The sequence below is a fragment of the Pan troglodytes genome, chromosome 15, assembly GCF_028858775.2.
Source record: "Pan troglodytes isolate AG18354 chromosome 15, NHGRI_mPanTro3-v2.0_pri, whole genome shotgun sequence".
NCBI classification, from domain to species: domain Eukaryota; kingdom Metazoa; phylum Chordata; class Mammalia; order Primates; family Hominidae; genus Pan; species Pan troglodytes.
The window spans coordinates 18,073,298-18,096,797 of record NC_072413.2 but is presented as its reverse complement, the minus strand read 5'-3'; the positions used below and the strand labels follow the sequence as shown (position 1 = coordinate 18,096,797).

The window sequence follows — 23,500 nt, the reverse complement described above, 5'->3', positions numbered from 1 at the left end:
TAGAAACTCATTGCCAAACCCAAGGTCACCTAGATTTTCTCCTATGTTATTAAACTTAGAGAAGTTTGCTAGTTTTGTGTTACATTTAGGTCTATGGTCTGTTTTGTGTTAATTGTTGGGAAAGGTGTAAGGTCAGTGTTTATATTCATTATTCCACATGTGGATGTCTAGTTGTTTCCAGCACTATTTATTGTAAAGACAATCTTTTCTCCATTAAATTGCATTTGCTCCTCTGCCAAAGATGAGTGGCCTCTATTTGTATGGGTCTATTTCTGGGGTGCTTATTCTGTTCCATTGATCTATTTGCCTATTCTTTTGCCAATACTTCACTGTCTTAATACATACAGAAGACAACATAAACAAAGTAGGAAGTCAACTATAAACGAGAACAAAGTACTTACATTTTTTCCCCAAAGTATTTTAACCAAACATTTTGCAAAAAATCAAAATGCAAAAATATAAGGATGTCAACAAATTTGCTCAACTATAACAGAAAAAGAAAGCTTACAAGAGAATGTAGAGCTCAGAGTTTCTATTTACTGTTCGTTAGATAAATGGTTTAAATGGACTGAAAACCCTGAAAAACTGCTCAAATTATAAAGAATCTATGAAATACTATGGAAGCATTTTCTAACCTGTTTCTGAAACCTCTGAAAAAAACTCATCATGTATCAATACAAGCTAACTTGCTTTACAGAAATAAAAGGAAAACTATACATTTCATTACATGTATTCATGTGTCTTTCACATACTTGTAACTCAGAAAACCATGCTTTCACAAATATAATAATAGAAATACGATAATATTAGCAATCATAACATTCGCGAAACTATAAAGAAAAAACTGGCCGGATGCTGTCTCTTACACCCTAGAACCCAGGTTCTGGTCAGGGCTTTTCTTGGTTGTATGAACTCACCTCATGGAACTGTCATAAGACTCAAAAGAGATAGTGTAAACAAAAGCATCCTGTAAACTGTATTAGCCTATAGATATGTGGTTCATGTAAATCCAGGCACTTTAACGGCTGACAGCTGCCCCGGCAGAACCGCTTCTCTCGATTCTTTTTTTTTTTTTTAACAGGGAAACTAAAGAATTCTTTTATTCTATTAAACAGAATAAAAAGGAAAAAAGAATACAGACATCACGGTGATGAACTTTCACAAAGCTAATAGATTTGAACTACAGAGCAATGGAATATTCATAAGCAAGTTGTCATGGTATTAATGACCAAATGGCATCCAACTAGGTTTTCTAAGCTCAAAAACATTTAAAATCTCAGACTTAAAATTTAAATTTAGACATGACAATTGTAAGCACACCACTCAGTCATTTAAAACTATTCAGTGAGTGCTACTCCTGATTAAATTTTTTTTTCTTGTTATTTTTTTCTCCCAAGATTTAGAATGTCACATCTCATGTTCTTACTAGTAATCACACACAGGATTAAAAGCCCAACCAACCAAGAAAGTATTCTTTTTATAATGTGTTCTTAAAAGAAGAAAGAAAAATTAAATGTGAACATTTTGTACAACAGTTGCTGAAGAACAGCAACACCAATTCTGAAATATCATGTGGACTATACAAAAAGGCACGGCTCATGGAACCAAGTATATAACGCTACAGCATTCGAACATCAGTCTCTAAAAGTTGGTGATATTACATCCTGTACACAGCTCTGCGTCTCTCTACCCGGCTAGTGCATGCCCAGGATCTGGCTGCTTTTTAGTTGATAATTTTTCTCAATATCTGACAGGGTTTGAGCCCGCAGCTGGGCAGCATGAAGCATGAAGCAAGGACCTTCAGGTCCTTGCACTTGGACTTAGATGTGAGCTGACTCTCAGAATTCTCACTCCTCATGACATTCTCTTTACTTTTCCCACTGAAATGACCTTTCTTCTTAATTACTGAGGATGGAAGATTAAGAAGTTCTGGACTACTTGCCAGAGACAGGAACTTCTGTTCCTTTAGCAAGCTGTAATTCTTCAACAGATTTTCTGGTATAGCCAGTCTGTCCTCTGCTAGTCTCTCACAAACACAAAGCTCCTGTTCTTTCTGCTCCAACCTTTCTTCTCTTGCTTTGAGAGCTCGCTCTTGCTCCTCTAACTGAATTTCCTTTAGTTTCAGCTCACTCAATACGGGGCTGGAATCTGGCAATTTTTCTGGCTCTCCTAATTGTCGCCCTCTTCTCTCAAGATTTCTTCTTTGCTCTTCTGCAACCAAATCTGCTATTAAAGGGTTCTCGAGAATTTCTTCAACAGAAGGTCGATGGTAATCCTTTAACATCCTCATAATAATTTCATTCAATTCATCAGAGTAATGGTATAGAATTTGCCTGAATTTGCCTTCTCTGATTTTCCCAGCGAGTTCTTTCTGGCTAAAAGCTGTAAATGGAGGCATTAATGCATGTGACTCATATGGCAAACAGCCCAATGACCAGATATCCGGTTTCTCATTGTAGGACATGTGATTCGTTTGTTCAGGAGACATGTAATAAGGTGTGCCAACAAATGTTTTTGCAAAACTCGTGTCGTGGTTTCATATTCTGGCTAGCCCCAAATCTCCAAGCTTGACGTTTTGCTTGCCATCCAGGAAAACACTGGCTGGTTTCAGATCCCAATGCACTACAGTATGATCACCATCACTTCGTCTGTGGCATTACTTCAGGGCCAGAGTCAACTGAGTCATCACTCGAAGAACAAACTCTTCATCTAAGTATTGCCTTTCCTTGGTTCCCTTTGTAATTACACTAGCCAGGTCTCCTTCTTCACAATGTTCCATTACAATGTACAGTGTTGTGTTGGTCCGGTCAATAATATGATCATAGTAATGAACAATGTTTGGATTTTTCAGTTTACAAAGCAAATTCACTTCAGAAATAAGCATCTGTTTCTCAGCTTCTGTCTTGAAGCCATAATCAAGTTCTTTCCAAACTAATATCTTGCTGTCACTCTTCCTCCAGATCTTCTGGCAGCAGCCATAGGAGCCTGTGCCAATGGTGTACAACACTTCATAGTCCTCAGCCCGGGATGGCATGGCCGGCCAGTCGCCAGAGTGGCGCTGCCTCATGCAGGTTGTGCCCCCAAGTGCGGAGCTCCAGGGACCGGGAGCTCCAGGAACTTGGACGGAGAAGCCCCCAAGCAGCACTGACCTGCCACCCCTGCCTTCGGCCCCGTTTCTCTCTCAATTCTTAAGCCACTTATATTTCCAAGTCCAGTTCAAAAGTTATAGTCTTGGAAGCCTCCGCATCCCACCTGTCCATCCAGGCAGAATTAATCCATCTACACTCTAGTATTATGCTCTCATAACTCTTGGCTCTTCACCAATTCATTCAAGGGTATAATGAGCATTTAAAATATGTCAGGCATCAGGCTATGCACTGGAGAAAAAAATCTTAAATGTGTAAAACTTCCAAAGTTTTCTCACATACATTATCTCATTTCATACTTTAAAAAAGTATCCCATAGGATGATAATTTTTTTTAACAATTTCTCCAACCAGAATGAATTCCCAGGGAGTAGAAACTAAGTGTGATTCATCCTTGACTCCCCAGAGTCTAGTGCAGTGCCTAGCACACCGAAGACACTCATTAAATGCTCGATAAAGGAGTACCAGACACTTGTTTAATTACTAAAATATCAATCAGGGTTAACACTGAAGTAATCTTTCCACAAAGTTTCCATAGGGGAAAGGGGAAAATACATTATATGAACACAGCTGTGGAGCGAAAATTCCTCCCTACGACAGAGCATCTCCAACTCAAGTTTAACTGTTTAAGAAAGCCATGTAGCAACTGAAGATGGATTTGATTTCACTATTAGAGTAATAAGCTCTAACTGAAGAACAGTGAGTTCTGCATAAAAGCTCCTATGCAGATCATTCTGCTTGGTAAAACTGGACGTTATTGCACAAACATTAAAATCAACTTTTAAACTTGGCCAGGCGTGGATGGCTCACGCCTATAATCACAGCACTTTGGGAAGCTGAGGTGGCTGGATCACGAGGTCAGGAGATCGAGACCATCCTGGCTAACACGGTGAAACCCTGTCTCTACTAAAAATACAAAGAATTAGCTGGAAGTGGTGGCACGTGCCTGTAGTCCCAGCTACTCGGGAGGCTGAGGCAGGAGAATCGCTTGAACCTGGGAGGCAGAGGTTGCAGTGAGCCGAGATCGTGCCACTGCACTCCAGCCTGGTGACAGAATGAGACTATGTCTCAAAAAAAAAAAAAAAAAAAAAAAAAAGTTAAATTGACAGACTATATAAATGGGTTTATCATCCTTTTCTCCTTTAGTATTTACTTTTCTTAATCTCACATCATGTTCTGCTTTACATAAAAAAGCCTCACAGTTTACAAAGCCCTTTCCCATGTATGGTCTTAGCAATCCTGTAGATACCATCAAAAGCATCTTGGAGAGGTAGTGCAGTACTGGAGAAGCAACACAATGAGAAGACCTGGGCTTGAATCCTAGCTTTTACTAGCTGTATGACCTTAGGGATATGTAGCTAAAACTGCAGAAGAAATAAAAATGAATATGTGTCTAAAATTATAGAAGAAATAAAAAATGAAAACATTTTTAATGTTTTTAAAATGCCTACAACTTTAGATCACACAAATGACCAAGCTGATGAACCTTAAAAATTCAAAATATCGGCTGGGTGTGGTGGCTCTTGCCTGTAATCCCAGGACTTTGGGATTCACCTGGCTAACGTGGTGAAACCCCATTTCTACTAAAAATACAAAAAATTAGCCAGGCGTGGTGGCACATGCCTGTAATCTCACTTACTTGGGAGGCTGAGGCAGGAGAATCTATTGAACCTGGCAGGTGGAGGTTGCAGTGACCCGAGATTGTGCCACTGCACTCTAGCTTGGGCAACAACATTTTTTCTGGCAGCCGTAATCCCATGCCTCAGCTTCTTGAGTAGCTGAGATTATAGACGTGCGCCCCCACGCCTTACTATTTTGTATTTTTAGTAGAGATGGGGTTTTGCCATGTTCCAGGCTGGTCTCGAACTCCTGACCTCAAGTGATCCACCCGCTTTGGCCTCCCAAAGTGCTGGGAGCCACCATGCCTGGCTAATCCCACTTTCTGACTTTGGCCACTGCACTGAGGGGGATATTCTGGCAGTGTCGTTATCACTGGGGAAACGAAGGCCAGGGAGCATTGCCTTATGGGCTGTGACTGTTTCTTCAGCTGCTTTCACATAAGCTTTGACAGCCTGCCCCCTCAGCAGGAAGGACAGGGATGGCTGTCACTGGCAGGCCCAGGCCCAGCCCCTCAGCCAGGTAGGATGGCCGGAGGATGCCAGGCAGCACTGGCTCCCCAGCCTGGGGCTCACTGCTCTCATCCAGGTCCTCCAGGCGCACTGTCTGGTGGGGCATGGGGCCATCCACAACTCGCTCCAGGATGCCTTGGACCAGGGCTGGCTGGTTGCCTGGGCAAACCCTGAGGTGCTCCCCACCGCAGGTAGTTCAGGCCTTGGCTGTCCCACAGGAGGGTTCCACCAGGATGGTGATGTGGCTTGGGAAGGAAAAAGAAGCCTCAGGTGGGCTGGGCACTGTGGCTCACGCCTATAATCCGAGCACTTTGGGAGGCTGAGGTGAGCGGATCACCTGAGGTCAGGAGTTCAAGACCATTCTGGCCAACATGGTGAAACCCCGTCTCCACTAAAAATTACAAAAAATTAGCTGGGTGTGGTGGTGGCTGTAATCCCAGCTACTCGGCAGGCTGAGGCACATACTGGACATAGGGACACCAGAAATCAACTGGCTGGCCAGCACCTAACATTAAAGGTCCTGCCAAGCAGAGATATTTTTTAGCTGAATTATATTTTCTTTCTGGAATTTTAGACATGCAAGTACTGAGATAATGAAGGGGTTACTATCTGGGGCAAAAGCTGAAAGGATACAGAAAGATGAAATTCGTGAGGAAGAGCTGAACACAAAACCAAGAGACAGTCAAAGAGCGTAGCCAGTTCCAGAACCCACAGCCATCTAGTTCTCTCTATATCTGGGTAGGCTCTGCTCTAATTCATGCTTTTCCTAAGATCCTTGAGAAAATACAAATGACTGCTTTGCAATAAAAGCCTAACTAAAACAACTTAAATTGATTGCCCAGGCTCTCATAGGTAAAACCAAGATTTGGTGACTAACAATGAGGAAGATAAAAGAAATAAGAGGAGGGGGGAGGGGGGAGGGATAGCATTAGGAGATATACCTAATGCTAAATGACGAGTTAATGGGTGCAGCGCACCAGCATGGCACACGTATACATATGTAACAAATCTGCACGTTGTGCACATGTACCCTAAAACTTAAAGTATAATAATAATAAAATTAAAAAAAAAAGAGACTCCCACACCACTTGTGCACCCCAATCAGAAGCCTGATACCCATCCCCACATGGACAGCTGCACAGGCCCTTGGGCTCCACGTGCTTGTGAACACACATGTACTCTCAAGTAAGGACACGGGTTCTTGTGCATCGAGTGGTATGTGGACAGGCCCCTTTGCCCATGACTGGGTATTCCTGGCTGTTTCCTGTTGTTATTCTCTTTGATCTTGTAATGGGTTTTGGGACCCCCACTTCTCCAGTCCCAGGGCTCAGAAGCCCACCAGGCTTTCCGATGCTCTCACTAAGTATTGGCTTCTTCAGCAAGAAGGGGTAGGTCAGGGGGTGGGGTCTGGTTTTACTCATCTCTGAGTCTAGCCTCTAACCCACTGCTTGATGCAGAAAAGGTACCTGGTGAAAATCTATTAAAATCAATGACTGATTTTGCCCAATTTGGAGTGAGACATGCCCGCACAGTCTCAATGTCTGGAGAGCTTTACAAACCCCCGGGGACACCAGGGGAAAAAAAAAAAAAAGAAATAAGAGGAAAGAATTTAAAATGATTAGGGTTTCTAGATGGGGAACTAGAAGGGATGATGATGCTACTGAGAAAGAGAAATATGGTGTGAAGAGGAGGTTGATTTGAAGAGATACTGAATTAAGTTTTGGACATTTCAAGTCTGAAACATCTGCGGACTATCTATGAGGAGATTGGAAAATCTGCAATTCAAAAAGCATCACTTAATACATGGTAGTCTAAGCCGCAGAAACACAGGAGTATCAAAAGACAAGTCAAACCCAAGTGCTCTTTGACAAAGCTGATGGCATACAGACAGACGAGCCCTTCATAATGGAGTAAAGGGATGCTCTGCCCTGATGTACTGTGTACTCATCTGTCCTGGAGCTAGGCTTCCCACCAGGCGAAAATGAAGACCAGGAGCAGCTCCAGTAGGTCTAAGTAAGAAGCTAAAAGGATTGAAAATCTGAAACTGACAGTGCCATATCCCCCACAAAGAGAAAGAAAGAAAAAAAGAAAATCTCAAATTTATTCCTTACACAACTTTATAGGTCACAAAACACTTTATAGGAGAGGTAGACAGTTTTTATAAGCACACACCCCAGCTTTAACATATGAAGCAACAGATTTGGAAAAATAAACTTATCTAAGATTATGCAGCTAAAGCCAGGTGTGGTGGCTCACACCTGTAATCCCAGCACTTTGAGAAGCTGAGGCAGGCAGATCACCTGAGGTCAGGAGTTCGAGACCAGCCTGGCCAACATGGTGAAACCCCGTCTCTACTAATAATGTAAAATTAGCTGGATGTGGTGGTGCACGCCTGTAATCCCAGCTACTCAGGAGTCTGAGGCAGGAGAATCACTTGAACCCAGGGGGTGGAAGTTGCAGTGAGCCAAGATCATGCCACTGCATTCCAGCCTGGGTGACAAGAGTGAAACTCCATCTCAAAAAAAAAAAAAAAAAAAAAAACAAGAATATGCAGCTAATAAGCAGCAGAACTGAGAATCCTTAGCACTCTCAAGCCACAAGACTCAGTAGGTTTCATGGAAACCAAACTGAATGAATCTTTCTGAAGTACCTACAGCAGGTCCACTCTGCTTTCCTTTAGCTTTTTCTAGATCACCACAGAGAAGGAATACAAATATAACAGTTTCTGATCCTGAAAAAAAAACCAACCCAACTTTGTTTTCCAGAAATCTTTGCTATTTGTAAACTAGTAAGATTTTAGACTGGGCATGGTGGCTCATGCCTGTAACCCCAGCACTTTGGGAGGCCGAGGCAGGTGGATCATGAGGTCAGGAGATCAAGACCATCCTGGCAAACACGGTGAAACCCTGTCTCTATTAAAAATACAAAAAATTAGCCGGGTATGGTGGTGTGCGCCTGTAGTCCCAGCTGCTAGGGAGGCTGAGGCAGGAGAATGGCATGAACCCGGGAGGTGGAGCTTGTAGTGAGCTGAGATCGAGCCACTGCACTCCAACCTGGATGACAGAGCGAGACTCTGTCTCAAAAAAAAAAAAAAAAAATTTAAAGAGGAGGAGACACACATCTTCTACCTTCCTCACCAATGTTTGCTTTTTACTTACACAAAAAAGGGAAAGTAAAAACATCCTGGTTGTATTAAAGGTTGGGGTTAGAATGCAAATATGGTTCATCCCAAGTACAAAAGAAAACTAAAAAATACAAACTACCATCAGAGAGTACTATAAGCACCATTATGCAGATAAACTAGAAAATCTAGAAGAAATGGATAAATTCCTCAACACATACACCCTCCCAAGACTAAACCAGGAAGAAGTTGAATCTCTGAATAGACAAATAACAGGCTCTGAAATTGAGGCAATAATTAATAGCTTACCAACCAAAAAAAGCCCAGGACCAGATGGATTCACAGCCGAATTCTACCAGAGGTACAAGGAGGAGCTGGTACCATTCCTTCTGAAACTATTCCAATCAACAGAAAAAGAGGGAATCCTCCGTAACTCATTTTATGAGGCCAGCATCATCCTGATACCAGAGCCTGGCAGAGACACACACAAAAAAACCAGAATTTTAGACCAATATCCCTGATGAACATTCATGCAAAAATCCTCAATAAAATACTGGCAAACCGAATCCAGCAGCACATCAAAAAGCTTATCCACCATGATCAAGTGGGCTTCATCCCTGGGATGCAAGGCTGGTTCAACATATGCAAATCAATAAACATAATCCAGCATATAAACAGAACCAACGACAAAAACCACATGAATATCTCAGTAGATGTAGAAGAGGCCTTTGACAAAATTCAACAACGCTTCATGTTAAAAACTCTCAATAAATTAGGTATTGATGGGATGTATCTCAAAATAATAAGAGCTATCTATGACAAACCCACAGCCAATATCATACTGAATGGGCAAAAACTGGAAGCATTCCCTTTGAAAACTGGTACAAGACAGGGATGCCCTCTCTCACCACTTCTATTCAACATAGTGTTGGAAGTTCTGGCCAGGGCAATCAAGCAGGAGAAGGAAATAAAGGGTATTTAATTAGGAAAAGAGGAAGTCAAATTGTCCCTGTTTACAGATGACATAATTGTATATCTAGAAAATGCCATCGTCTCAGCCCCAAATCTCCTTAAGCTGATAGGCAACTTCAGCAAAGTCTCAGGATACAAAATCAATATGCAAAAATCATAAGCATTCTTATACACCAATAACAAACAAAGAGCCAAATCATGAGTGAACTCCCATTCACAATTGCTTCAAAGAGAATAAAATACCTAGGAATCCAACTTATAAAGGACGTGAAGGACCTCTTCAAGGAGAACTACAAACCAATGCTCAATGAAATAAAAGAGGATACATACAAATGGAAGAACATTCCATGCTCATGGGTAGGAAGAATCAATATCGTGAAAATGGCCATGCTGCCCAAGGTAATTTATAGATTCAGTGCCATCCCCATCAAGCTACCAATGACTTTCTTCACAGAATTGGAAAAAACTACTTTAAAGTTCATATGGAACCAAAAAAGAGCCTGCATTGCCAAGTCAGTCCTAAGCCAAAAGAACAAAGCTGGAGGCATCACACTACCTGACTTCAAACTACACTACAAGGCTACAGTAACCAAAACAGCATGGTACTGGTACCAAAACAGAGATATAGACCAATGGAACAGAACAGAGCCCTCAGAAATAATGCCACATTATCTACAACTATCTGATCTTTGACAAACCTGACAAAATCAAGAAATGGGGAAAGGATTCCCTATTTAATAAATGGTGCTGGGAAAACTGGCTAGCCATATGTAGAAAGCTGAAACTGGATCCCTTCCTTACACCTTATGCAAAAATTAATTCAAGATGGATTAAAGACTTAAATGTTAGACTTATAACTAAAAACCCTAGAAGAAAACCTAGGCAATAGCATTCACGACACAGGCATGGGCAAGGACTTTATGTCTAAAACACCAAAAGCAATGGCAACAAAAGCCAAAATTGACAAATGGGATCTAATTAAACTAAAGAGCTTCTGCACACCAAAAGAAACTTCCATCAGAGTGAACAGGCAACCTACAGAATGGGAGAAAATTTTTGCAATCTACTCATTTGACAAAGGGCTAATATCCAGAATCTACAATGAACTCAAACAAATTTACAGGAAAAAAACAAACAACCCCATCAACAAGTGGGCAAAGGATATGAACAGACACTTCTCAAAAGAAGACATTTATGCAGCCAAAAGACATATGAAAAAATGCTCATCATCACTGGCCATCAGAAAAATGAAAATCAAAACCGCAATGAGATACCATCTCACACCAGTTAGAATGGCCATCATTAAAAAGTCAGGAAACAACAGGTGCTGGAGAGGTTGTGGAGAAATAGGAACACTTTTACACTGTTGGTGGGACTGTAAACTAGTTCACCCATTGTGGAAGTCAGTGTGGCGATTCCTCAGGGATCTAGAACTAGAAATACCATTTGACCCAGCCATCCCATTACTGGGTATATACCCAAAGGATTATAAAACATGCTGCTATAAAGACACATGCACACGTATGTTTATTGTGGCACTATTCACAGTATCAAAGACTTGGAACCAAGCCAAATGTCCAACAATAATAGAGGGGATTAAGAAAATGTGGCACATATACAGTATGGAATACTATGCAGCCATAAAAAAGGATGAGTTCATGTCCTTTGTAGGGACATGGATGAAGCTGGAAGCCATCATTCTCAGCAAACTGTCGCAAGGACAAAAAAACCAAACACTGCATGTTCTAACTCATAGGTAGGAACTGAACAATGAGAACACATGGACACAGGAAGGGGAACATCACACACCGGGGCCTGTTGTGGGGTGGGGGCAGGGGGGAGGGATAGCATTAGGAGATATACCTAATGTTAAATGATGAGTTAATGGGTGCAGCACACCAACATGGCACATGTATAGATACGTAACAAACCTGCACGTTGTGCACATGTACCCTAAGACTTAAAGTATAATAATAAAAAAAATTAGAATGCTAAAATCCAAAAAAAAAGAAAATTAAAATTATCTTAGGCAATTTAGAAATAGCAACTGAGATGAGAGCTGGAGAGAGTCCTTTCATGGGAAGGTGAGAAGGGGTTACTTAGAATTGTTAAAGGGCGGGGGCAGGGGGAGGTTCGACACAATTTTCTTACTTTCTTGATTCTCTAATGCTCCAGTCCTTTGGACTTCTTGGTCTTAAGGCTATCTGAATGACCCAATTAGACAAGTTTCCCATCTTCCACTGATTCTTCACCGCCTCTCCACTATTTCTCAACCTCAATTTGTTTCCTACACACTGCCACCTGTGGCCAGCAATTTGACTAACAATGTACATCTACTAACTTAACGGTCGTGGATGTTAAACACTGTTAAATCCTGGAAACTGGTAAAGATTAAGTCTATAGCTAATGATTGGCAGAACTAAGTCTAAACATGATCCTTGAGATTCCAAAATCAGTGGTCTCTATATGTATCATGTTGTCTCTAAGGCTCAACTACCATGAATGTGTGTTATGGTAAATGGGACGAAATAATGTCACAGAAGAGTTTTCAAAAGGAAGGTAAAATGAGGCAAGAAAAAAAAACAATGATAGGGAAGGCAATGCAAGCATCATATCTATTATTAAGGAAGAGCTCACAACATTTCCAGAAAGGCTTTCTAGGAACCAGCCTCGACTGAGGGCAGCACGAACGAGCACCATTTTCCAGGCCACCCCTCGCACCATCTTCATGATTTCCCACCACCCCTTTGAATTATTTTCTAAATCACCCTGATGCTGTCTTACACAGCATATTTTTAAAAGTTCTCAGAAACAGGCTCCTACAGTTTTATTTCTTCTTTTAAAAAAAGTTCCCGGTTATCATGTTGTGAGTACTATTTAATCAGAATATACTTGAAAACAAAAGATTCTTTGTGGTTTTTTAACTCTTGGTAATTAATCCATTGTAGGCAGTACTTTAAAAAATGATGTAGGACAGAGAAACCAGTATGAAATGGGTAGTCTGAAAAGCAGTTACTAGATATGGACCATCATTTTAGGAAAGGCAGGCTATTTAACCCACTGTATGCTCCCAGGTAAACTTGTCTTCAATTCTTGTTAAGTCAAATATGAAAAACTAAACTTGCCATCTCTATAATTGCTATCATTTAAAAAATTCTGTTGGGAGGAGACACCAAACATAGTATTTCTTACCCCATGCAGCATAATAAAAAATAGGATTCCTAGCTTTGGAAGCCCCAGCTTGGTAGAAAATACTCAACGTTTTCAAAGCCTTGATCTCTTCTTTTTCAGGTACCTGATGCCTAAAAGAAAAAGAACAGAGTACCTCTGAGGCTTTATGTTGTCTACTGAGTATGTAAAATGGTCTATAATTGGATAAACAATAAAATACTAAAATAAAAAAAAATTTAAAAGCAACAGGCATTCTAAAGGGTAATCTGACAACATGCACCAAAAATTTCAAGGTATTGCTCTTTGAGCCACAAAAGCACTTTTAGGACTATTCTAAGAGAACTATTGGATAAGGATATTAACCATAGGATTGTTTTTACTCATGACATTTTTGTCCCAGACAGAAGTTTATGATTTTTGAATGAATTCATTTTATCAATCTTTTCCTTTCCAGCTTATGGATTTTGAATGGATGAGAAAGGCTCTGCTTTGCCATGTTGTTTTGATTTATGGGAGTTTATCCTCATAAATGGTATGAAAATATTTTTCCAGATCATTACTCAGTTTTATCAACACCATTTATTGAAAGTCCAACCTAATCTCCTTGATTTCGAATACCACCTTTATCATATATTACATTCCTATATATATTAAAGCCTGGTTTAATTTTTATATAGTCTGCTCAAGACTCAGTGTGCTTCTTTAACCTCAAGATTCATGCCATTCATCAACTCTAGAAAACATTCATCCTTTACCCTTTCAAATATTACTTCTTCCCATTCTCACTGAGCTCAATTTCTAGGGAACGCTTACTAGACATATTTTGGACCTTCTCATTCTATCTTTTGCTACTCTTAACCTCTTTCATATTTTCCATTTCTTTATCTGTCTGTACTGACTGTATGTTAGGTAATTTGCTTAGAAACTACCTTCAGCTATAAATTTAATTTTTTTTTTTGAGACAGAGTTTTGCTCTTGTTGCCTAGGCTGGAGTGCAGTGGTGTGATCTCGGCTCACTGCAACCTCTGTCTCCAAATGATTCTCCTGCTTCCGCCTCCCAAGTAGCTGGGATTACAAGCACCCACCACTAGGCCTGGCTAATTTTTATGTACTTATTTTTTTTTAGTAGAGATGGGGTTTTGCCATGTTGGCCAGGCTTGTCTCGAATTCCTGACCTCATGTGATCCACCCACCTCAGCCTCCCAAAGTGCTGGGATGATAGGCGTGAGCCACCGTACTCGGCCTAAATTTTTTTAAGTATACATATTTTCTTTTACACCTAGCATATCTATGAGTTTTGTGTCTTGGGAAGCAGATTGTATTAACTCAGCCCATCATGCTGCTGGTACCAGGTCAGCATTTTAAAAATATTAATGGAAACAACCTAGATATCATTTGATAGGAGAAAAAAATATACATGTGCATAGATAAATGACTGGGAGACTATTCACCATACGTTAACTGGATTATTTCTGAGAGGGAGGATAAACAATTTTTAATTTTTTTTACTTTCCTCTTTAGATTTCTATGTTGAGTAATTTAATAATTTTTTTTAATAACTGAGATTACTATAAAGGTACCTTCATTTTTTTAAAAAAAGAAAATGGGTCTCCAAGAGCATCAGTGGGAATTTAGAACAAAAATGAGATCTAACATTTATTCAACACTTTACAAGTACCAGATACTGTCCTAAGTATATTATATATATATCAGATCACTTAATCTTCAAAAGCACAAAAGACTGCTTTGTAAGGAAAGGTAGGACTTTAGGAAAAAAGGAGTAATAAAAATATTTTCCTAGAAAAATAGAAAAATGGCTAGGATGCCCTCAGTGATATTCAATTTAAAAACTGTGTGTTTTGATGTATTATTCATTTTTATTTTTGTATGTATTTATATTTCTATTTACTTAGATTTATTTTTACTTATTTTTATTTATATTTTTACTTATTTCTTTATTTATAGACAAGATCTCGTTCTGTCGCCTAGACTCAAACACAGTGGTGCATTCACAGTTCACTGCAGCCTCGAGCAAACCTCCCACCTCAGCCTCCCAGGTAGCTGGGACCACAGGTGTGCACCATCACACCTGGTTAATATTTTATTATTTATAGAGATGGAGTCTTGCTGTGTTGCCCAGGCCGGTCTCAAACTCCTGGGCTCAAGCAATCCTCCTGCCTTGGCATCCCAAAATGCTGGGATTACAGGCATGAGCCACTGTGCCCAGCTTATTTATTTATTTATTTAATAAACACAAGGTCTCACTCTGTTGCCCAGGCTGGTCTTGAACTCCTGGCCTCAAGCAATTCTCCAATCTTGGCCTCTCAAAATGTTGGGATTACAGGTATTAGCCACCATGCCTGGCCTAAAAATAGTATTATATTTTTATATTATATAATTTTCTATTATGTAATGTGAGTATTTTGTACAGAAAATATGCCCTTAATTACATAGGAATGAACATTTGTTACACTGAGAAAAATCTAAGAGAGCTAAAAATAAGAATTAATTTGGAAAAGACATTATATACCCATGCATTCTTATATTTATACATTCTTTCACATATTCATATATTCTTTTAACAGTATCCATGGTTCTGAGTTATGTGTGCAAAACCATGACCTATATGTAATACAACTAACAACAGGCACTTACAATTCAAGGCATATTATATACAAATCTTTAACTTCTCAACATCAGATTCTGTTGTTTTCTTTCTGTTCTGACACATACTATGAACATAACACTCAACTCACAGGCACTATGGAGCACTTACTAAGCATAAAGGACTGTGAAATGTACTTTAAAAGATTCAGCAAACTACTCTCACTGTATCATCATAGAGTATGTGTCTAACAATGAGGATATTTTGTTCACAAACTAAATCCCACTAAATGGGGTTCGAAACAAATATCCACAGAAATTTTATAGCAATACTGAAGTAGACTATATTTTCTGAACCTTAATCTAAAACAAGTTAAAACCATTAACCTTTATGAGGGTTCCAAAAAATGTTATAGTGTAGAAGAAAAGTCCCACACTTAAAACCGAAGGACCTATGAATCAGGTGTGGGATCTTACGCAAGCCAATTATTCACATTGAGTTGCATTTTCCTTAACTATCATTTGAAAATAATGTTGTCTTCTTCACTCCCTGGTAAGTATTAAATGTGAAAACTTATGAAAGATGATAAAATTGATTTGTTACTACTGTTATGACAACATATAAAATAAAACATACCCTGTATATATAAATAATATATAGAATAAGAGAAAAGTTGGATCCCCAGACATGGCAATGTGCATATTAGATACATCTTTCCTCATAGTCTTCTATCACATCTAACAAGTGGCCTAGTGGTAAACTCTGCTTCTCAACCAAAAAGAAAGCAATCAACATTTTTTATTTTTATTTTTATTTTTTATTTTTATTTTTTTATTATACTTTAAGTTTTAGGGTACATGTGCACACTGTGCAGGTTAGTTACATATGTATACATGTGCCATGCTGGTGCGCTGCACCCACTAACTCGTCATCTAGCATTAGGTATATCTCCCAATGCTGTCCCTCCCCCCTCCCCCCCCACCACAGTCCCCAGAGTGTGATATTCCCCTTCCTGTGTCCATGTGATCTCATTGTTCAATTCCCACCTATGAGTGAGAATATGCGGTGTTTGGTTTTTTGTTCTTGCGATAGTTTACTGAGAATGATGGTTTCCAGTTTCATCCATGTCCCTACAAAGGACATGAACTCATCATTTTTTATGGCTGCATAGTATTCCATACTGTATATGTGCCACATTTTCTTAATCCAGTCTATCATTGTTGGACATTTGGGTTGGTTCCAAGTCTTTGCTATTGTGAATAATGCCGCAAGAAACATACGTGTGCATGTGTCTTTATAGCAGCATGATTTATAGTCATTTGGGTATATACCCAGTAATGGGATGGCTGGGTCAAATGGTGTTTCTAGTTCTAGATCCCTGAGGAATCGCCACACTGACTTCCACAATGGTTGAACTAGTTTACAGTCCCAACAACAGTGTAAAAGGGTTCCTATTTCTCCACATCCTCTCCAGCACCTGTTGTTTCCTGACTTTTTAATGATTGCCATTCTAACTGGTGTGAGATGATATCTCATAGTGGTTTTGATTTTCATTTCTCTGATGGCCAGTGATGATGAGCATTTTTTCATGTGTTTTTTGGCTGCATAAATGTCTTCTTTTGAGAAGTGTCTGTTCATGTCCTTCGCCCACTTTTTGATGGGGTTGTTTGTTTTTTTCTTGTAAATTTGTTTGAGTTCATTGTAGATTCTGGATATTAGCCCTTTGTCAGATGAGTAGGTTGCGAAAATTTTCTCCCATGTTGTAGGTTGCCTGTTCACTCTGATGGTAGTTTCTTTTGCTGTGCAGAAGCTCCTTAGTTTAATTAGATCCCATTTGTCAATTTTGGCTTTTGTTGCCATTGCTTTTGGTGTTTTGGACATGAAGTCCTTGCCCACGCCTATGTCCTGAATGGTAATGCCTAGGTTTTCTTCTAGGGTTTTTATGGTTTTAGGTCTAACGTTTAAATCTTTAATCCATCTTGAATTGATTTTTGTATAAGGTGTAAGGAAGGGATCCAGTTTCAGCTTTCTACATATGACTAGCCAGTTTTCCCAGCACCATTTATTAAATAGGGAATCCTTTCCCCATTGCTTGTTTTTCTCAGGTTTGTCAAAGATCAGATAGTTGTAGGTAAGTGGCGTTATTTCTGAGGGCTCTGTTCTGTTCCATTGATCTATATCTCTGTTTTGGTACCAGTACCATGCTGTTTTGGTTACTGTAGCCTTGTAGTATAGTTTGAAGTCAGGTAGTGTGATGCCTCCAGCTTTGTTCTTTTGGCTTAGGATTGACTTGGCGATGCGGGCTCTTTTTGGGTTCCATATGAAGTTTCAAGTAGTTTTTTCCAATTCTGTGAAGAAAGTCATTGGTAGCTTGATGGGGATGGCATTGAATCTGTAAATTACCTTGGGCAGTATGGCCATTTTCACGATATTGATTCTTCCTACCCATGAGCATGGAATGTTCTTCCATTTGTTTGTATCCTCTTTTATTTCCTTGAGCAGTGGTTTGTAGTTCTCCTTGAAGAGGTCCTTCACATCCCTTGTAAGTTGGATTCCTAAGTATTTTATTCTCTTTGAAGCAATTGTGAATGGGAGTTCACTCATGATTTGGCTCTCTGTTTGTCTGTTGTTGGTGTATAGGAATGCTTGTGATTTTTGTACATTGATTTTGTATCCTGAGACTTTGCTGAAGTTGCTTATCAGCTTAAGGAGATTTTGGGCTGAGACGATGGGGTTTTCTAGATAAACAATCATGTCGTCTGCAAACAGGGACAATTTGACTTCCTCTTTTCCTAATTGAATACCCTTTATTTCCTTCTCCTGCCTGATTGCCCTGGCCAGAACTTCCAACACTATGTTGAATAGGAGCGGTGAGAGAGGGCATCCCTGTCTTGTTCCAGTTTTCAAAGGGAATGGTTCCAGTTTTTGCCCATTCAGTATGATATTGGCTCTGGGTTTGTCATAGATAGCTCTTATTATTTTGAGATACATCCCATCAATACCTAATTTATTGAGAGTTTTTAGCATGAAGGGTTGTTGAATTTTGTCAAAGGCTTTTTCTGCATCTATTGAGATAATCATGTGGTTTTTGTCTTTGGCTCTGTTTAGATGCTGGATTACATTTATTGATTTGCGTATATTGAACCAGCCTTGCATCCCAGGGATGAAGCCCACTTGATCATGGTGGAAGCAAAAAGCAATCAACATTTTAAGGTTGTACTTTACCTTATCATAAATTCCTCAAACTTTGAACTGGTAAGGTTAAGGCTGGACCAGAGTGTATCTGCCACAGGTTTGTGCTCTTAAGGATGCAGGTACGCAAGAAGCACTGCCATCTTATCAAAATGTCATCTTCCAACAGCTTTATGACCCTTAGATATAGAAAACTACTTACAAAAAAAAAGTAGCAGTTCACATTTAGCAGTATACATTTCTTTAACTTGTAACTGGTTGCTTTTCCTTTTAGGGTCGGCTGGTGGTCCCTGCTGATTTGTAAACAGCACGCAAAAGACCTCAGGCCCATGTCTACTTCAATCTATTAATGATGCATAAAAGATTAAAATGTCCTGTGGTTTAAACTCCCATCTCCCAGTTGCTTACCCTTAGCTTCATAGTCCACTACTTTTCCCGTGAACGTGCTAACCATTTTTATTGGCATTTAAAAATAATTTGGACTCATTTTTCCTTTGTAAGCAACTTTGTAACATAGGAATTTGGTCCCTTTACAAGTTTATATAACTAGATGGGACAGCAAGTAATTTATGTTACACAAGAGACTAATAAGAGCTAATGAAACAATGCCCAAATTAATAATTTTAATTTTTAAATATTTTCATTTTTTTTTCCTGAGATGGAGTTTTGTTCTTGTGGTCCAGGCTGGAGTGCAATGGCATGAACTCAGCTCACTGCAACCTCCACCTCCTGGGTTCAAGCAATTCTCCTGTGCCAGCCTCCAAAGTAGCTGGGATTACAGGCGCCTGACACCATGCTTAGCTAATTTTTGTATTTTTAGTAGAGACGGGGTTTCACCATGTTGACCAGGCTGGTCTTGAACTCCTGACCTCGGGTGATCCACCCGCCTCAGCCTCCCAAAGTGCTGAGATTATAGGCATGAGCCACCGTGCCAGGCCAGTAGTTTCTATATAAAGCTTTATTTGCATATACTTAGAGTATCACAAATGAGTTTATCATAGAATTGAAACACTGACAATATTTTAGTTACTGAATTCCTACAAATTAGCTGTTCTTCAGGTTCAAATGCCAGCACTAATTTGAACTTCTTTGGGCCTATGACAGTTTGCAAGCCATACAAACCCAAAGAGCTAATCTGTGATTTCTTAACTTGAGAAAATAATAATAATAACCACTGGAACCTACGTAGGTTTGTTGATTATTTAATATGACTTAATCTTTTGTTTGTATTTTTTTAAAAAAGAGTCTTTCTCTTTATAAACCGTAATTCTTAGTCCAGGATGCAGCAAAGTAAAAAGCACAATTCATGACCAATAATTTTATTAATCTAAATTTAAACGGAGAGTGTTCACTATCCTCATGACTGGGAAATCTTACCTGTTGCCGGAAAGATACTGGCTGATTTTCTCCTGATTGTTCTGGAGTAGATACGTAAAGTGAGCACACTGCCATCACTGATGAAGGAAAGTATGATTTAGTGCATCCCTGTAGGACAATCAGATGCTCTATCAAGGAAAAACCTTGAAAAACGCAAAGTCATTAGAATTTTCAACACCAGAGACATCCAGACTTAAGTTTGAATTCAATTTATATGACATAACTTTGTGAAGCAACTGAGATTACAATTACAAATACAATACGGAGGGCTTGTTCCCACAAAGTGATTTGTCATTAGACAAAGTAAAAAGGACAAGGAGAAAGTTGGCTTTCCATTTCTGATACCTGGCTTCAGCTTCTGAAGCTAAATAACAACAAAATTGAGATGGATGAAACTTTGGAAAGAGACTAGTATTTTACAGATAAGGAAATGAAGGTCCAGACAAAAGACCTCCCCAAAGATATATAGCCTGTTAGGTCAGAGCCAGGATTAAAACTTTGATCCTTTTAACTTTCTATGGATACTCAGTGTGCCAGAATATGAATCCTATGCTGACATTCACTCTCTTTCCAACATGGCTTGTCGTTCAGCAATATATCTTTTTTTTTTTTTTTTTTTTTTTGAGACAGAGTCTTGCGCTGTCGCCCAAGCTGGAGTGCAGTGGCGCGATCTCGGCTCACTGCAACCTACGCCTCCCGGGTTCAAGCAATTCTCCCGCCTCAGCCTCCCAAGTAGCTGGGACTACAGGTGCCCGCCACCGTGCCTGGCTAATTTTTGTATTTTTAGTACAGATGGGGTTTCACCAGATTGACCAGGCTGGTCTCAAACTCCTGACCTTGTGATCCGCCCGCCTCCGCGTCTCAAAGTGCTGGGATTATAGGCATGAGCCACCATGCCCAGCCAGCAATAATATACCTTTTAAACTCCAATTTCCCTAACAGAAAAAAAGTCAGTAACAACCACAATGATAAACTGGAAGAGAGAGTTGTACAAGGCTAGCTTAGATGATGAGGATCAATTAGATTCACACTGTATAAGAAGCAGAATTCCAGACATAAATTTACAAAGCACTTTCTTATGAATTATCTCATTTTTTTTCTCTAAAAACAACTCAGGCAAAGAGTTTATCCTCACTTTACAGATAAGCCAATAACTCAGAGAAATAAAGTGAAATAGCTGGTTATAGAAATCCAGCGGAAAAGTTTTCTAAAATCATAAAGTTCAGTTACTCATGAACAAAATCTTACGTGTTTGCATTACTTGGTTTAAAGAATAACATTTTAGTTTAGATACAGTTCCAAATTTAAGTATCATAAATATTCTAACATAAAAAAACCTTATTAAACATTGTTATGCATTATCGATACCAATTTGGTTTTAGTTTTAAATAAAAGGAATTCTACCTCTTCCTTGTCCCCATATTGTACCATCCTCAAATCCTTTATTTAACGAGACATGTTCAAAACCTCTCTTGGTTTTCAAACATGAAAATCACTACCAAATTATAAAAAAATTAATTCCTTTTATGACTGTCTTTTATAGTAAAATAAAATAAGACAAGCTATGTCTTGACCTAGAGCAGAAGAGAAAAAACCTACACAGGAACTTCATGTAAAACAGGTACATGGACTTATGTGAAGCTGAAAATATGTGATTCAAACAGAGCAAGTGAATAAGTGGCAAGTAGCTTACCTCCATGCTGCATCAAAGCTGCTTTCACAAAATCATTGAAAGGCCGCATATGCTCTTCTTTTGTGAAGAGAACATGATTGGCAATACTCTGAAGTATCTACACAATAAAACAGGGTTATAAATAATCAGATTATTTATTGTATGAAGCCTATACATTAATATAGTCTTTAAAAATATGAATTTTCTCATTGATATAATTTCTGCTAGTAATTAAAATCAATCATTCCTCATTCTATAAATTATTTTAGGTAGTGTTTCTATTCTTCCCAAATGTAATTATTATATTTACATGTAAACATACATATTAAAAATGTTTAATGTCTTTTAAAATGAAAAATCCTATAGTCTACATTCTAGTCTGTTTCAGAATGTCTAGAATATTTACACAAAAAATGATCTTCATGACACAAGACATCTGCTATAATAAAATGTTTTCTCATGAAAATAAGATCCATCAGGTACCTAACTATGGAATTCCTTTGTAATATAAACAAAATAAAAACACATAACTGAAAACCGTAGGGTATTTCAAGTATAAATGTAAGAGTAAGTACTGTAAGAAAAGCTGAAAATTTAGTTGGAAGGGGAAGTTAAGATAGCTGGATTATCAAAATAATTCACCTTTGACATTAACTTCAAGTCCCTTTTGATTCTAGGTGGTGGCTTTTTATCTAAAATCCCTGCTTCATATGGTGAGACAATGGCAGGATTGATAATCTGAGGAACATGGCACTTCCTACTGCACCAGTGCTGTTCTGAGGGAAATGTTGGGTAACCACCTAAAAACAAGGAGTTGAGAATTGAGCATAAGGTTTGAATTCAAATAAGGACAATGGGAACAAAGACTTCAAAGGTCAAACTTTGCACAAAAACTCTGAATCAGTCAGTCCTCATGAATGACACATTTCTGTTTTTTCCTTCTCCCAAAACATGTGAAAATAAAGTTTCCTCTCAATTCTAGTCTTGTATCATATTAAAGTACAATTAAGGGATCTCAGAGGAAAGAAAAACCTCATGGATGATGTTTCGTTAAACAAATTATTAGCGCAACCCAAATAATTTGAATTAATATGCAGATCCCAGAATGCAAAATCATCTCAAATGGGGAGAAGGCAATACTAACTTTCTACAAAGTAATCTTGGCAAAATGACTACCTTCAATCACAAGCATGTACAATTGGCCCTCTGTCCCAGCGAGTTCTGTATCCATGGATTCAACCAACCATGGATTGAAAATATTTGCGGGAAAAAAAAGTAGGGTTTCATCTGTACTCAACATGTGCAGATTTTTCTTTGTTGTTATTCCTTAAACAATATGGTATAACAACTATTTATATAACATTTATATTGTATTAGATATTATAAGTAATCTAAAAATAATTTAAAATATATGGGAGGATGTGCATAGTTTATATGCAAATACTATGACATTTTGTATCAGGGACTTGAGTCTGTGGATTTTAGTGTTCATGGGAGTGAGATGTGGGCAGGAGTTTGGGGGGTGGTTCCGGGAACCAATCCCTGACAGATACTGAGAGACGACCATATTATAAAGCTAGGCTTGGTCAAAGAAACATATGTAAATGCTTATTATACAGTCCATAGTGTTTAATCACTTTCTGATATGTGTCAATAAGTATTTATCATTAAAGTAGACTTAATTACTTCCTTTTTTTTCTATCTCTCATGCTTGAATTAGGAACTCAATTGTTTCTTAGATTCAACACAATGAGTTTCTCAAATAATACCTTTATCTATCTAACCACAACATAAATGCAGTCTGAGGCTTTATATATCTTATTTACCAATAACTGTAGACTGTTCTTCATCAACTGAGAATACTAACTTCCCAAACATACCACTCTCACACATTTATTTTTCCTGAAAGTCTATTGGTCAAGAAAAAGTAGTAATAAAGATTAGTGTCTTTACATATTTCAAACACAAAAGTTTCACATCTAAAAAGTTTAAATACACATAAAATACAAGTAAAAAGCTGTAATGAAGTAGTTATAATTCTCACAGTAAAACCCACTAATATTTGAAAGTCATTTTTTTTTTTACCTTATAAGACATTTTACATCATCTGCTGCTT

General features: G+C 38.7%; 1 pseudogene; it reads right to left on the bottom strand.

Moving 5' to 3' along the window:
- Positions 1 to 1,694: 1,694 nt before the first annotated feature.
- On the bottom strand, positions 1,695 to 3,156 carry LOC465193 (serine/threonine-protein kinase Nek2-like; annotated as a pseudogene).
- Positions 3,157 to 23,500: the final 20,344 nt, after the last annotated feature.